This window comes from Scyliorhinus canicula, chromosome 20 (genome assembly GCF_902713615.1).
Source record: "Scyliorhinus canicula chromosome 20, sScyCan1.1, whole genome shotgun sequence".
NCBI classification, from domain to species: Eukaryota; Metazoa; Chordata; class Chondrichthyes; order Carcharhiniformes; family Scyliorhinidae; genus Scyliorhinus; species Scyliorhinus canicula.
Genome location: NC_052165.1, coordinates 3,806,592 through 3,821,144, shown reverse-complemented (window position 1 = coordinate 3,821,144; position 14,553 = coordinate 3,806,592). Strand labels below are relative to the sequence as shown.

The window sequence follows — 14,553 nt, the reverse complement described above, 5'->3', positions numbered from 1 at the left end:
GGTTGTGAGTCCATGGAACCCCTTGCCACAGAGAGCTGTGGGGGAAGAGTACTTGTGTATATTTAACGTTGAGATAGAGAGATTCTTAATCAACAAAGGAATCAAGGGTTACATGGAAATGGCAGGAAGGTGAACGGGAGCAATGCCGGATCACCATGATCCTATTGAATGGCGGCGAAGGCCCGAGGGGCCGAACTGCCTCCTCCTGTTCCTATTTCTTCTGGTTTTATAATGTGGCACCAGAACTGTATACAATGGACGGCACCGAGGTCTCTGGTTCGATCCTGGCCCCAGTTCACTGTCCGTGTGGAGTTTGCACATTCTCCCCGTGTCTGCGTGGGTCTCACCCCCCACAACCCAAAGATGTTCAGGGTAGGTGGATTGGCCACGCTAAATTGCCCCTTAATTAAAAAAAGAACTGTTCCAGCTGAAGTCCAACTAGAGTCTTGTATAAGTTCAGCATAACCTCCTTGCTCTCTTTCTCTCTGCCCCTTTTAATAAGTCCCAGAATATTTTATGCTTTATTATCTTTCCACCTTTCTGCCGCCTTCAACGATTTATGCCCATACAGGGATGCAGTTGTTACAAGTTAGTGCCATCAAGACGAGATAAAGGGAGAGAAAATGAGCAAGATACAAGAAAAGGCTGAGAACGGACAAAAGCTCAGTGCACATCTGGTTAGCTAATCAATCCAGCCAGCATCAGACCCCAGTCCGTACACAAGTACGGGGTTACACTTTTTATACTTGGTGAAAGCCCAGGCTCAAAAAACTATTTTGCCCAATTGTTGTACACTTCACACTCGAGTGTCAATCTTCAATTTCACATTTACGCAACAAAATGAACAGAACTGGTACTATCACTTCAAGCTGTTCTGCAACTTTCAGAAGATACTCTGAACTACGTAAGTCGCTGCCTTTACATAATAGACCATATTATCTCTCTCCTAATTGACTGTAATAGTTGCATGCAAAATAGTTTCAATATAAATAAAAGACAGCTTGAAAAGTACTTTACATGAGGCACAACCCACCCAATTATACAGGAAAAAAGGATTAGCACCCCCTACTTTCCCAGTACTGCATTTAACATATAATTGCCCACCCATTCTCATTCAGCACAGCTAATGAAATCATGCTGTTCTGTACAATTGGGACTTCTTCTCAGTTAAAATAATCCTTAAATATCCAATGTAATAACGGCCAGCACACAAAATATTAAAGCAGGCTTAGCAATAAATTGTCTTTTTCAGCAGAGTACCAAAACGACTTTTACTTTCTCCAAAAAACAATGCGACGATGTTGAAAAGCAAGAGGTAGATTGACGGAGAACACTCAATAATCCCACCTCACTCAACAGTGCTTGACATTAAAATCAAAGATGGTTCTTTGCCAATATAATTTGTCACAATTTCGCCAAAATACCCCTCCCTCTTTTTGTAAATCCCCAAAACAAAACTGTGGCATTGGACCGCCGTTTAGTGAACAAAGAGAACAAAGAAAACTTTCAGCACGGGAACAGGCCCTTCGGCCCTCCAAGCCTGCGCCGATCCAGATCCTCTATCTAAAATGTCGCTTATTTTCTCAGGATCTGTATCCCTCTGCTCCCTGCCCATTCATGTACCTGTCTAGATACATCTTAAATGACGCTATTGTGCCCGCCTCTACCACCTCCGCCGGCAATGCGTTCCAGGCACCCACCACCCTCTGCGTAAAGAACTTTCCATGCATATCTCCCTTAAACTTTTCCCCTCTCACCTTGAACTCGTGACCCCTAGTAATTGAGTCCCCCACTCTGGGGAAAAAGCTTCTTGCTATCCACCCTGTCTATACCCCTCATGATTTTGTAGACCTCAATGAGTGTACCAACATTATGTTACTGAGTATTAGGACAAAATTGCACCTTTGCTACTAATACAGTGAGCAACCAAGCTCAGCCATATTACCAGATAAACGGTTATTTAATACAATTACATCAGGAGTGAATGAGGGAGGAAAAATTGACAATTTCTAAATTGAAAAAAATATTTCCAGCTTGGATGAAACATGACTTAACTAAGGGCGACTTCAAAGTTGTATAGTGGATATTCAAAGAATAGAAAGCATGTCCCATTAGTATGGCTGGGACTGGGCAGCGTAGTGGTTAGCAATGCTGCCTCACGTCGCTGAGGTCCCAGATTCGATCCCGGCCCTGGGTCACTGCCCGTGTGGAGTTTGCACATTCTCCCTGTGTCTGCGTGGGTCCCACTCCCACAACCCAAAAGATGTGCAGGGTAGGTGGATTGGCCACGGCTAAATTGCCCCTTAATTGGAAAAATAATAATTGGGCACTCTACATTTTAAAAGAAGAAAGGCTGGGATGCAGTTACATAGGAGTGAATTATATGGCTTGAACATAGAACATAAAACAGTACAGCACAGAACAGGCCCTTCGGCCCTCGATGTTGTGCCGAGCAATGATCACCCTACTCAAACCCACGTATCCACCCTATACCAGTAACCCAACAACCCCCCCCCCCCTCCCCCTTAACCTTACTTTTTTTAGGACACTACGGGCAATTTAGCATGGCCAATCCACCTAACCCGCACATCTTTGGACTGTGGGAGGAAACCGGAGCACCCGGAGAAAACCCACGCACACACGGGGAGGACGTGCAGACTCCACACAGACAGTGACCCAGCCGGGAATCGAACCTGGGACCCTGGAGCTGTGAGGCATTTATGCTAACCACCATGCTACCGTGCAGCCCTAGGAGTTATGTGTATTTTTAAATAAACAAATTGATATCTGATAAAACCATTTGTATAATTAATAAAACAAATGATAAATCAGTTTAGTCATGGATCTGTAAATGAACAACAGATACTGTTTCCAGCTGACTGACTGTCAAGAATAATGAAGTACAATAAGAAGTCTTACAACACCAGGTTAAAGTCCAACAGGTTTGTTTCAAACACTAGCTTTCGGAGCACTGCTCCTTCCTCAGGCGAATGAAGAGGTGGATTCCAGAAACATATATATATATAGACAAAGTCAAAGATGCAAAACGATACTTTGAATGCGAGTCTTTGCAGGTAATTAAGTCTTTACAGGTCCAGAAGGAGCAACTGGAGAGAGGGATAATCTCAGTTTAAAGAGGTGTGAATTGTCTCAAGCCAGGACAGTTGGTAGGATTTCGCAAAGCCCAGGCCATTTGGTGGGGGACGAATGTAATGCCACATGAACCAAGGTCCCGGTTGAGGCCGTACTCATGTGTGCGGAACTTGGCTATAAGTTTCTGCTCGGCGATTCTGCGTTGCCGCGCGTCCTGAAGGCTGCCTTGGAGAACGCTTACCCGAAGATCAGAGGCTGAATGCCCTTGACTGCTGAAATGTTCCCCGACTGGAAGGGGACATTCCTGCCTGGCGATTGTCGCGCGATGTCTGTTGTTGCTGAAATTCCACACAAGTCTCTTCAATATTATCTGCCTCAACTCAGCGTATCTTTCTCCCATGCACTCGTCTAGTTTCCCTTTGAAAGTAACCAAGCCATTACCGCGATCACTTCCTGTCATAGAGGTTTTCACATTCTAACCACTCAGTAAAAATAATTCTCATTTCCCTTACTTAAACTTGGGTCTACAAGAGCAAAATGTTGAAAATTACACGAGACACAAAACTTGGAAATACTGTGAACTGTGAGGAGACTAGTGATAGTCTTCAAGAAGACATTTAGTCAGACTGGTGGGATGAGCAGACATGTGGCAAATAACATTCAATGCAGAGAAGTGTACTTTGATACATTTTAGTGGGAGGCACTCGGAAAGGCAATATAAACCAACTAGTACAATGCAGGAACAAAAAGACTCTGTGTACAGACCACGGAGGGTGGCAGGGCAGGTTGAGAAAGTGGCTATCAAGGCATATGGGATCCCAGGCTTTATAGATAAAAGCATAAGAGTATAAAAGCAAGGAAGTTACAAGGAGCTTTCATAAAACTCAAATTCAGCCACAATTGGAGCAGTGACCAGTTGTGCGCGCCTCACTTTAGCAAAGATATGAAGGTTTGAGAGAAGGTGCTGAAAAGATTTAGAAGAATGGTTCCAGAGATGAGGGAGAAACTGGGGTTCTAATCCATGGTGAATACTTGGTAGGAGTGGCCAAAATCAAAAAGGGTCTGGGCAGAGCAGATAGAAAGAAACTGTTCCCATTGGCAGAAGGAACACTTAAGGTGATTGGTTCATTTGCCAATGGCAGTTTGAGGTAAACATTATTTACACAATGGACTCCCAGAATCCCTACAGCGCAGAAGAAAGCTCATTGGCCCATCGAATGTGCACCGACCCTCTGAAAGAACACCCTACCTGGGCCCAATCTCCTGCACTATCCCCATTAACCCGTAGCCCCAATAACCCAACCATTGGGCAACAAGGGCAATTTAGCATGGCCAATCCACCTACCCTGTACATCTTTGGACTGTGGGAGGAAACCGGAGCACCCGGAGGAAACCCACGCAGACACGGGGAGAACGTGCGGACTCCGCACAGACATTCCGAGGCCGGGATTGAACCCGGGTCCCTGACGTCGTGAGGCAACAGTGCTAACCACTGTACCACTATGCCCTGCCTGAAAGGATGGTGGGGCCAAATTCAATCATGGACCGCAAAAAGGAATTAGATAAGCACCTGCAGGGACATTTGCAGAGCTACAGGCAACTAGCAGGAGTAGGACCAGCTAAACTGCTCTTGCAGAGAGCTGGCGTGGGTTTGACAGACCAAATGCCACCCTGCTCTCCCTTCTGTGCTATCGTTTAATGACTATGTTGGATTTGTCATCTATCTTGCATTATGACCCTACAAGTAGAAACATTATATTTGAACATACAAACAAATGAGTCAGTCATTCAGCCCCGTAATATGCTCTGCCTCAGCTTCACCTTCTTCTCTGTCCCCCATAACAATTGTTAATCAAAGATCTATCTAATTAATAATTACGTAACAACATTCTCTCCTTATCTACCCTGTCCACCTCATTAAGGCCCGCTATCGGGTCTCTCAAATTCCCTCCCCCCCCCACAACTGTTCCCAACAGCTGCATCCTCTCAATTCCTGTAGATCTTTTTTGCACTTTTCCCCAGTGTTTCTACCTCCTTTTTTTATAGTTTTGAGACCTTGTATCTCAGGCTGCTCTACAAGTTTAATGTAACTTAATACTTTTGAATTCTATATTCTTAGAAATAAATCACAGAGTGTTGTTAACATTTTTAATGGTTTTGCTGACCTGTAACTTTGATGATTTGTTCACCTGTTTCCGTAGGGCCCTTTGTTCTTCCATCTCATTGTTACTTTTTTTTTTAAACAGACTGGGTGTTTTTTCTATATTTCCTAACAAATCACCTCACATCTGCATTAAAGTTCAATTCCCACTTAACTGCTGTAACTGCAAGTTTTCCTGTTTTATGCTCCATTTTCCTGCGAGCTCTAAATAAATGTAGTCTCCCAAAATAAAACGGCAAAGGGGAAGAAACTCTGGATAGATTCATTCACATTTATATTCAATTTCAAAGCAACCCTGCTCGGCACATTCAGGCTGCGTCTGGTTTTGATGGATATTCTGCAGTGACGTTTGGCAAAATAATTCTGCACAAAGTGAAAGAATTCAGGCAGGCAGACTCCCAGAATAACTCTCAGCTCGGCTTATTAACACAGATGTTTCTTCAGGGAAAAGGTAGCAAATCTGCTTGTATCAACCCACATCCTGACTTATTAATAAGGGTTATCGCTTCAGGGAACAAACCAAAATATAATTGATAAGCTGCCTCCACTAAACCACATCATCTGCTTCATGCAATGGTCACAGGAGAGAAGCTGCAAATTTGACTGGCATGGCCCCACCATGTCAGAGGATGAATGCATTTCACTAAAATATTCTCCAGGAACTAGGAACCGGGGTACATACGCTGGTTTCTTTTAATTATGTTGGCTTACACTAAAAATGAAGCTGGAAAATTCTCCCATGTGGCACAAGGAGAAAGCTATATTACAGGGGTGTAGAAGGGTCATTTTATCAACAACCATTGTGGTGAAACAATTAAAACTGTGTGGGTATGTTGGGTTGGGTGGGGGGGGGGGGGGGGGGGGGGGGGGGGGGGGAGAAGGAGGAAGAAGGAATAAAAAAACATCTTTAGTTCTTCAACTGGAGTGACGTCTAAACCAATCTATGCGAGCATTATAGAGTGCCTGAAATTTATATCACATTTATTTCCTGAGGTAGCCGGGTTAGGAAAACAAGATGGTATTAACCCTTCGGCCAACAGGATTGTTGGAGGACAATTCCCATCACGAACATCATCCACATATATCAAGGGTGCCCACCTACACCAGGCAAATGGCACTGGTCATCTGAAATCACCGCTGACGACAATTACAAATGCACCGCTTCTAATGCCCAGCTATATTGGGCCTGTAGAACTGTAAGTCCTTGGTTCTTTTAATGTTCACAAGCTGCAATCAGTCGTTACTAATGCTTCTCAACTGATTAGCTTTCTGTCAATGATGTGCAACATTTATTGAAATCTCAGATAGATTGCAGCATGCAGACCCTGCACAAAGGGAGTAACTGGGAGAACCTAAATTATTCAGAGATGGGGACACAGGAAAAGTCCACAATTTTGCTTTTAACATACGTTTCATTTATTTTAGTAAGAAAATCACGGTATTAAAGCTAATGCGCCCACCCAGTATAAGCGGTGGGAACTGATAGGCCAGCAATGTAATGTTTACTTTATTGACCCACGTATCTACCCCGAACATCCAAAGCCAAAGCACAAGCTGTAATTCTAACTTCTAAACATCTGCTTGTGTACAATTGTTTCCCCATTTCTCAGTATTCTGGTACCTGCTCGGAATACAAAAGGTGCCAAATTCTTCAGATCGTGAAGAACAGTTACGTTGGGTGCAGTGGGATCATGCGCTCAGTCACTGTTCATCTTGGGTACCTTCTTAAGTCAAAATATTTAAATATTGATGGCTTCACAGTTGGCTCCAATTGCATTGTCATCTGCACGTTTTCCAGAAGTCAAATGGAACGAAAGCCTTGACCGATTTCCCTCCACAGTCCAGCAATCCTTCACAGCTCCAGGGTCCCAGGTTCGATTCCCGGCTCTGGGTCACTGTCCGTTGGAGTCTGCACATTCTCCCCGTGTCTGCGTGGGTTTCCTCTGGGTGCTCTTGTTTCGTCCCACAAGTCCCAAAGACATGTTTGTTAGGTAATTTGGACATTCTGAATTGTCCCTCTGTGTACCCGAACAGGCGCCGGAATGTGGCGACTAGGGGCTTTTCACAGTAACTTCATTGCGGTGTTAATACAAGCCTACTTGTGACACTAATAAAGATTATCATCATGCAGAGATCAATGGACTCCACAAACAGCTATCTTGACATATACACATTAAAAAGTAGTTCTGGCTTAAAAACTCACTAAAACTGAAACATGGGCTTCTGAATGAAATATTGCTGAAACAAAAATAAAGGTGCAGCAGGTATCAAAAGGCCAGCTGCAGCACACAGTGTGCGGTTTAGCACTCAGAAATAGTTCCAGTCCTGGAAATATTCCAATTGAATCCTAATGTGCATCTGTGTTTTGTGTATCGACGCACACAGCCCGTCACAACTGTATCAGTTCCCTCCCCACACCCCAATCAACAAGCTGTGGGTTGCTTCAGAGGGAGAAATAAAGCAGCTCATGTGCAATCCACATTTGAAGCCAGAGAAGACTGCTTTCTTCGATAGTGCATTTGGAAGAGGACTAACATCAGTCTGATGTAAAACCACATGATGCAGAGTTGCCTTTAAAAACTTGCACCAAAACAATGCTGCAATGCTATTTTCATAGATTATGGTTTGGGCCCAATTGGTTTATATCTGTTTTAATGCTGTACCTTAATTTTCTCATCTTTTACACCAATTCTGTGAAACCTTCGCTGACATCCTTTGCTGCTTATTGACTCAAGTCTGTCCCACAATGCACAAGTACAGCTGTCACAAATTGTAGGTACAATGGTTCCCCAGCCACATTTCTCGGTTATTGAGATTTCTTGTATATTTCTGCACAGAAATCGAAAATGTATTTATTGGCATCTTTAAAAGCAGCATTATGCAATGATTTGTATAAGAAATTGTACAAGAAATCTCAGCCCAGCTCTGCAGCTTATCTGTGTCCCTCTGTAACTTGCAACATCCTTCCGCACTGTCCACAACTCCACCGACTTTAGTGTCATCTGCAAATTTTACTCACCCATCCTTCAACGCCCTCCTCCAGGTCTTTTATAAAAATGACAAACAGCAGTGGCCCCAAAACAGATCCTTGTGGTACACCACTAGTAACTGGACTCCAGTCTGAACATTTCCCATCAACCACCACCCTTTGTCTTCTTCCAGCTAGCCAATTTCTGATCCAAACTGCTAAATCACCCTGAATCCCATGTCTCCGTATTTTCTGCAATAGCCTACCATGGGGAACCTTATCAAACGCTTTACTGAAATCCATATACACCACATCAACTGATTTACCCTTGCCTACCTGTTTGGCCACCTTCTCAAAGAACTCAATAAGGTTTGTCAGGCACAACCTACCCTTCACAAAACCATGTTGACTATCTCTAATCAAATTATTCCTTTCCAGATGATTATACATCCTATCTCTTATAAATCGTTCCAAGACTTTGCCCACAACAGAAGTAAGGCTCACTGGCCTATAGTTACCGGGGTTGTCTCTACTCCCCTTCTTGAACAAGGGGACAACATTTGCTATCCTCCAGTCTTCTGGCACTATTCCTGGAGGCAATGATGACATAAAGATCAAAGCCAAAGGCTCAGCAATCTCCTCCCTAGCTTCCCAGAGAACCCTGTAATAAATCCCATCCGGCAGAGGGGACTTATCTATTTTCACATTTTCCAGAATCACTAACACCTCCTCATGAACCTCAAGCCCTTCTAGTCTGTATCTCAGTATTCTCCTCGACAACATTGTCTTTTTCTGTTTGAATACTAATGAAAAATATTCATTTAGCACCTCTCCTATCTCCTCGGACTCCACGCACAACTTCCCATTACTGTCCTTGACTGGCCCTACTCTTACCCTAGTCATTCTTTTATTCCTGACATATCTATAGAAAGCTTTAGAGTTATCCTTGATCCTACCTGCCAAAGACTTCTCATGTCCCCTCCTGGCCCTTATTAGCTCTCTCTTTAGGTAGTTCCTTGCCAACTTGTAACCCCTTCAGCTCTGGGATTAACCGAGTGAATCTTCTCTGCACCCCCTCCAGTGCCAGTACGTCCTTTCTCAGGTAAGGAGACCAAAACTGAACACAATACTCCAGGTGTGGCCTCACTAACACCTTATACAATTGCAGCATAACCTCCCTAGTCTTAAACTCCATCCCTCTAGCAATGAAGGACAAAATTCCATTTGCCTTCTTAATCACCTGTTGCACCTATAAACCAACTTTTTGCGACTCATGCACTAGCACACCCAGGTCTCTCTGCACAGCGGCATGCTTTAATATTTTGCCATTTAAATAATAACCCCTTTTGCTGTTATTCCTACCAAAATGGATAACCTCACATTTGTCAATATTGTATTCCATCTGCCAGACCCTAGCCCATTCACTTAACCTATCCAAATCCCTCTGCAGGCTTCCAGTATCCTCTGCACTTTTTGCTTTGCCACTCATCTTAGTGTCATCTGCAAACTTGGACACATTGCCCTTGGTCCCCAACTCCAAATCATCATGTAAATTGTGAATAATTGTGGGCCCAACACGGATCCCTGAGGGACACCACTAGCTACTGATTGCCAAACAGAGAAACACCCATTAATCCCCACTCTTTGCTTTCTATTAATTAACCAATCCTCTATCCATGCTATTACCTTACCCTTAATGCCATGCATCTTTATCTTATGCAGCAACCTTTTGTGTGGCACCTTGTCAAAGGCTTTCTGGAAATCCAGATATACCACATCCATTGGCTCCCCGTTATCTACCGCATTGGTAATGTCCCCACTGTGCAATGCTGTGCAATTTGTGTGCACTAGTCCACTGATGATCCGATGGACTGAATTCAATTTTGTAATTTACCCTGGAGGTCAGGACCATCGAATTGCTCATCCAGCCACTACACTACGGTATTTAACTTTATCAGTACTATGCTTGATACTTGCCCTGTGAGAATATCGCCACAGTCCCAGAGGGCCAGAGAATGCTCTTCGCTTGAGAGCTGACTGCAGGTGATTTAACCTGGGGGTCACCACAAGGTGGAGAATGAGAGGCCTTCATGGATAACTTCCAGTCGGTACGGAATTGGACCCGCGCTGTTGGCGTCACTCTGTAGCCATCCAGCCAACAGAGCTAACCGATCCCCAAAATCCTGTAACACTAATGTGGCTGTACACACGAGCATTGCACAGTGACAGCATAAATTATATAAAGGAAACAATATAGTCCACCACAACCCCTTTGAAAGTCATGTGTGTTCATTGTCATTGGTAACTGAGTAAACCTTCGCCGCATTGTGCAGGGTATCAGAAGCTGGCCAACTCCAGAACACAGGGCTGGCGTTTACTTGGGGGCAGTGTTGGTAATTATTTGATGGCTCCTTTCAATTACATGGCATAGAGACTTTAGAATCCTTACAGTACAGAAGGATGCCATTCTGCCCATCGAGTCTGCACCAATCATCTGAAAGAGCACTCTATCTCAGTCCACCCCTCACCCTATCCCCGTAAACCCACCTAACCTGCACATTTGGGACACCCGAGATGAAATTTAGCATGGCCTATCAGCCTAACCTGCATAAAAGCAAATTACTGCAGATGCTGAAATCTGAAACCAAAGAGAAAATGTTGGAAAATCTCAGCAGGTCTGGCAGCATCTGTTGGGAGAGGAAAGAGCTAACGTTTCAAATCCAGATGACCCTTTGTCAAAGCTGAACTTTAAAACCATTATTGCCACAGTTTTACAATTAAAAAAATAATAATTTAGAGTACCTAATTCTTTTTTTTCCAATTAAGGGGCAATTTAGCGTGGCCAATCCACCTACCCAACACTTTTTTTTGTGTTGCGGGGGGTGAGACCCACGCAGACACAGGAAGAATGTGCAAACTCAACATGGGCAGTGACCCGAGGCCGGGATTGAACCCAGGACCTCGGCTCCGTAAGACACCTGTGCTAACCACTGCACCGCCGTGCTACCATTTTAATGTACAATTCATATCAACGACTTTGGTGAAGGGACCAAATAGATGGTTGCCTAAATTTGTTGATGACACAGACAGTCCGCAAAGGGACAGGAATAGGTTAAGTAAGTGGGTAGCAATTTGGCAGGTGGAGTGTAATGTGGGAAAATGCAAACTTGCCCACTTTGGTTGGAGGAATAGAAAAGCAGTGCACTATTTAAAATACAGAGATTGCAGAACTCTGCGGGAGAGAGAAATCTAGGTGTCCTGGTACATGAATCACAAAAAAATAGTATGCAGGTACAGCAGGTGATTAGGAAGGCAAATGGAATATTTGTTTATTGCAAGGGGAATGGAATATAAATATAGAGAGTTGTACAGTTGTTGAGACCACATCTGGAGTACAGTGTGCACTTTTAGTTTCCTTATTCAAGAAAGGATCTAATGCATTGGACGTTCAGAGGTGGTTCACTCGATTGATACCTGGGATGGGGAGTTTCAAAGATCAAGAGGTGATCTTACTAAAGTATACAAGATCCTGAGAGGACTCGACAGGGCGGAGCTGAAATTAGGTTTCCCCTTGTAGGGGAGACTGGAACCAAGGGGCACTGTGATGAATATGGGAATTTCTTATATATATTGGAGTTGATGTATCTGGTGCAGTAATGGTTTTAAAAGTCTGGATTAGGGTGTGTGTATATCTACTGCAGTAATAAAGAACAAAGAACAAAGAAAATTACAGCATAGGAACAGGCCCTTCGGCCCTCCCAGCCTGCGCCGATCCAGATCCTTCATCTAAACCTGTCGCCTATTTTCCAAGGATCTACTTCCCTCTGTTCCCTGTCCGTTCATATATCTGTCCAGATGCATCTTAAATGATGCTTTCGTGCCCGCCTGTACCACCTCCGCTGGTAAAGCGTTCCAGGCACCCACCACCCTCGGCATAAAAAACTTTCCACGCACATTTCCCTTAAACTTTCCCCCTCTTACCTTGAAATCGTGACCCCTTCTAACTGACACCCACACTCTTGAGAAAAGTTTGTTGCTATCCACCCTGTCCATACCTCTCAATTTTGTAGACCTCAATCAGGTCCCCCCTCAACCTCAGTCTTTCCAACGAAAACAATATTAATCTACTCAACCTTTCCTCATAGCTAGCACCCTCCATACCAGGCAACATCCTGGTGAACCTCCTCTGCACCCTCTCTAAAGCATCCACATCCTTCTGGTAATGTGGCGACCAGAACTGCACGCAGTATTCCAAATGTGGCCTAACCAAAGTCCTATACAACGGTAACATGACCTGCCGACTCTTGTACTCAATACCCCGTCTGATGAAGGCAAGCATGCTGTATGCCTTCTTGACCACTCTATCAGCCTGCGTTGCCACCTTCAGGGTACAATGGACCTGAACTCCCAGATCTCTCTGTACATCAATTTTCCCCAGGACTCTTCCATTGACCGTATAGTCCGCTCTTGAATTAGATCTTCCAAAATGCATCACCTCGCATTTGCCTGGATTGAACTCCATCTGCCATTTCTCTGCCCAACTCTCCAATCTATCTATATTTTGCTATATTCTCGGACAGTCCTCCTCGCTATCTGCAACCCCACCAATCTTAGTATCATCTGCAAACTTGCTAATCAGACCACCTATACATTCCTCCAGATCATTTATGTATATTACAAACAACAGTGGTCCGAGCACGGATCCCTGTGGAACACCACTAGTCACCTTTCTCCATTTTGAGACACTCCCTTCCACCACTACTCTCTCTCCTGTTGCCCGGCCAGTTCTTTATCCATCTAGCTAGTACACCCTGAACCCCATACAACTTCACTTTTTCCATCAACCTGCCATGGGAAACTTTATCATATGCCTTACTGAAGTCCATGTATATGATATCTACAGCCCTTCCCTCATCAATTAACTTTGTCACTTCCTCAAAGAATTCTATTGGGTTTGTAAGACATGACCTTCCCTGCACAAAACCATGCTGCCTATCGCTGATAAGTCTATTTTCCTCCAAATGTGAATAGATCCTATCCCTCAGTACCTTCTCCAACAGTTTGCCTACCACTGACGTCAAGCTCACAGGTCTATAATTCCCTGGATTATCTCTGCTACCCTTCTTAAACAAAGGGACAACATTAGCAATTCTCCAGTCCTCCGGGACCTCACCCGTGCTCAAGGATGCTGCAAAGATATCTGTTAAGGCCCCGGTTATTTCGACCCTCGTTTCCCTCAGTAACCTGGGATAGATCCCATCCGGTCCTGGGGACTTGTCCACCTTAATGCCTTTTAGAATACCCAAAACTTCACCCTTCCTTATGCCGACTTGACCTAGAGTATTTAAGCATCCATCCCTAGCCTTAACATCCGTCATGTCCCTCTCCTTGGTGAATACCGATGCAAAGAACTCATTAAGAATCTCACCCATTTCCTCCGACTCGACGCATAAATTCCCTCTTTTGTCTTTGAGTGTGCCAATCCTTTCTCTAGCTACCCTCTTGCTCCTTATATACGAATAAGAGGCTTTGGGACTTTCCTTAATCCTGTTAGCCAAAGATATTTCATGACCCCTTTTAGCTCTCTTTATTGCGCGTTTGAGATTCGTCCTACTTTCCCGATATTCCTCCAAAGCTTCATCAGTTTTAAGTCGCCTCGATCTTATGTATGCTTCCTTTTTCACCTTAGCTCGTCTCACAATTTCACCCATCATCCATGGTTCCCTAATCTTGCCATTTCTATCCCTCATTTTCACAGGGACATGTCTGTCCTGCACTCTAATCAACCTTTCCTTAAAAGACTCCCAGATTTCAAATGTGGATTTACCCTTAAACAGCTGCTCCCAATCCACATTCCCTAGCTCCTGCCGAATTTTGTTATACTTGGCCTTTTCCCAATTTAGCACTCTTCCTTTAGGACCACTCTCGTCTTTGTCCATGAGTATTCTAAAACTTACGGAATTGTGATCGCTATTTCCAAAGTAATCACCAACTGAAACCTCAACCACCTGGCTGGGATCATTCCCCAATACCAGGTCCAGTATGGCCCCTTCCCGAGTTGGACTATTTACACATTGCTCTAAAAAAACTCTCCTGGATGGTTTTAAAAATCCTGGTTTAAAAAAACAAGCAGACACTGGCTACAAAAGGTGCCTTTAAGAGGTTAAAAAAAGTGAGATCATCATTATTTAAAAGGAGAGGTTAATGGCTTGTTCTGATTTCTGGGGAGCAGATAATTTGAGGCATTGTTCAAAAATCAGGTGATGGGGGGCAGTACGGTGGCGCAGTGGTTAGTCACTCATGGCACCGATGTCCCAGGTTCGATCCCAGC

The 14,553-nt window shown here is 44.1% G+C and overlaps 1 protein-coding gene across 1 annotated transcript in view; it reads right to left on the bottom strand.

The window, feature by feature from the left end:
- lrp6 (low density lipoprotein receptor-related protein 6) overlaps window positions 1-14,553 on the bottom strand; it is a 233,531-nt gene that overhangs the window by 90,748 nt on the left and 128,230 nt on the right. The gene's annotated exons all lie outside the window — the stretch shown is intronic.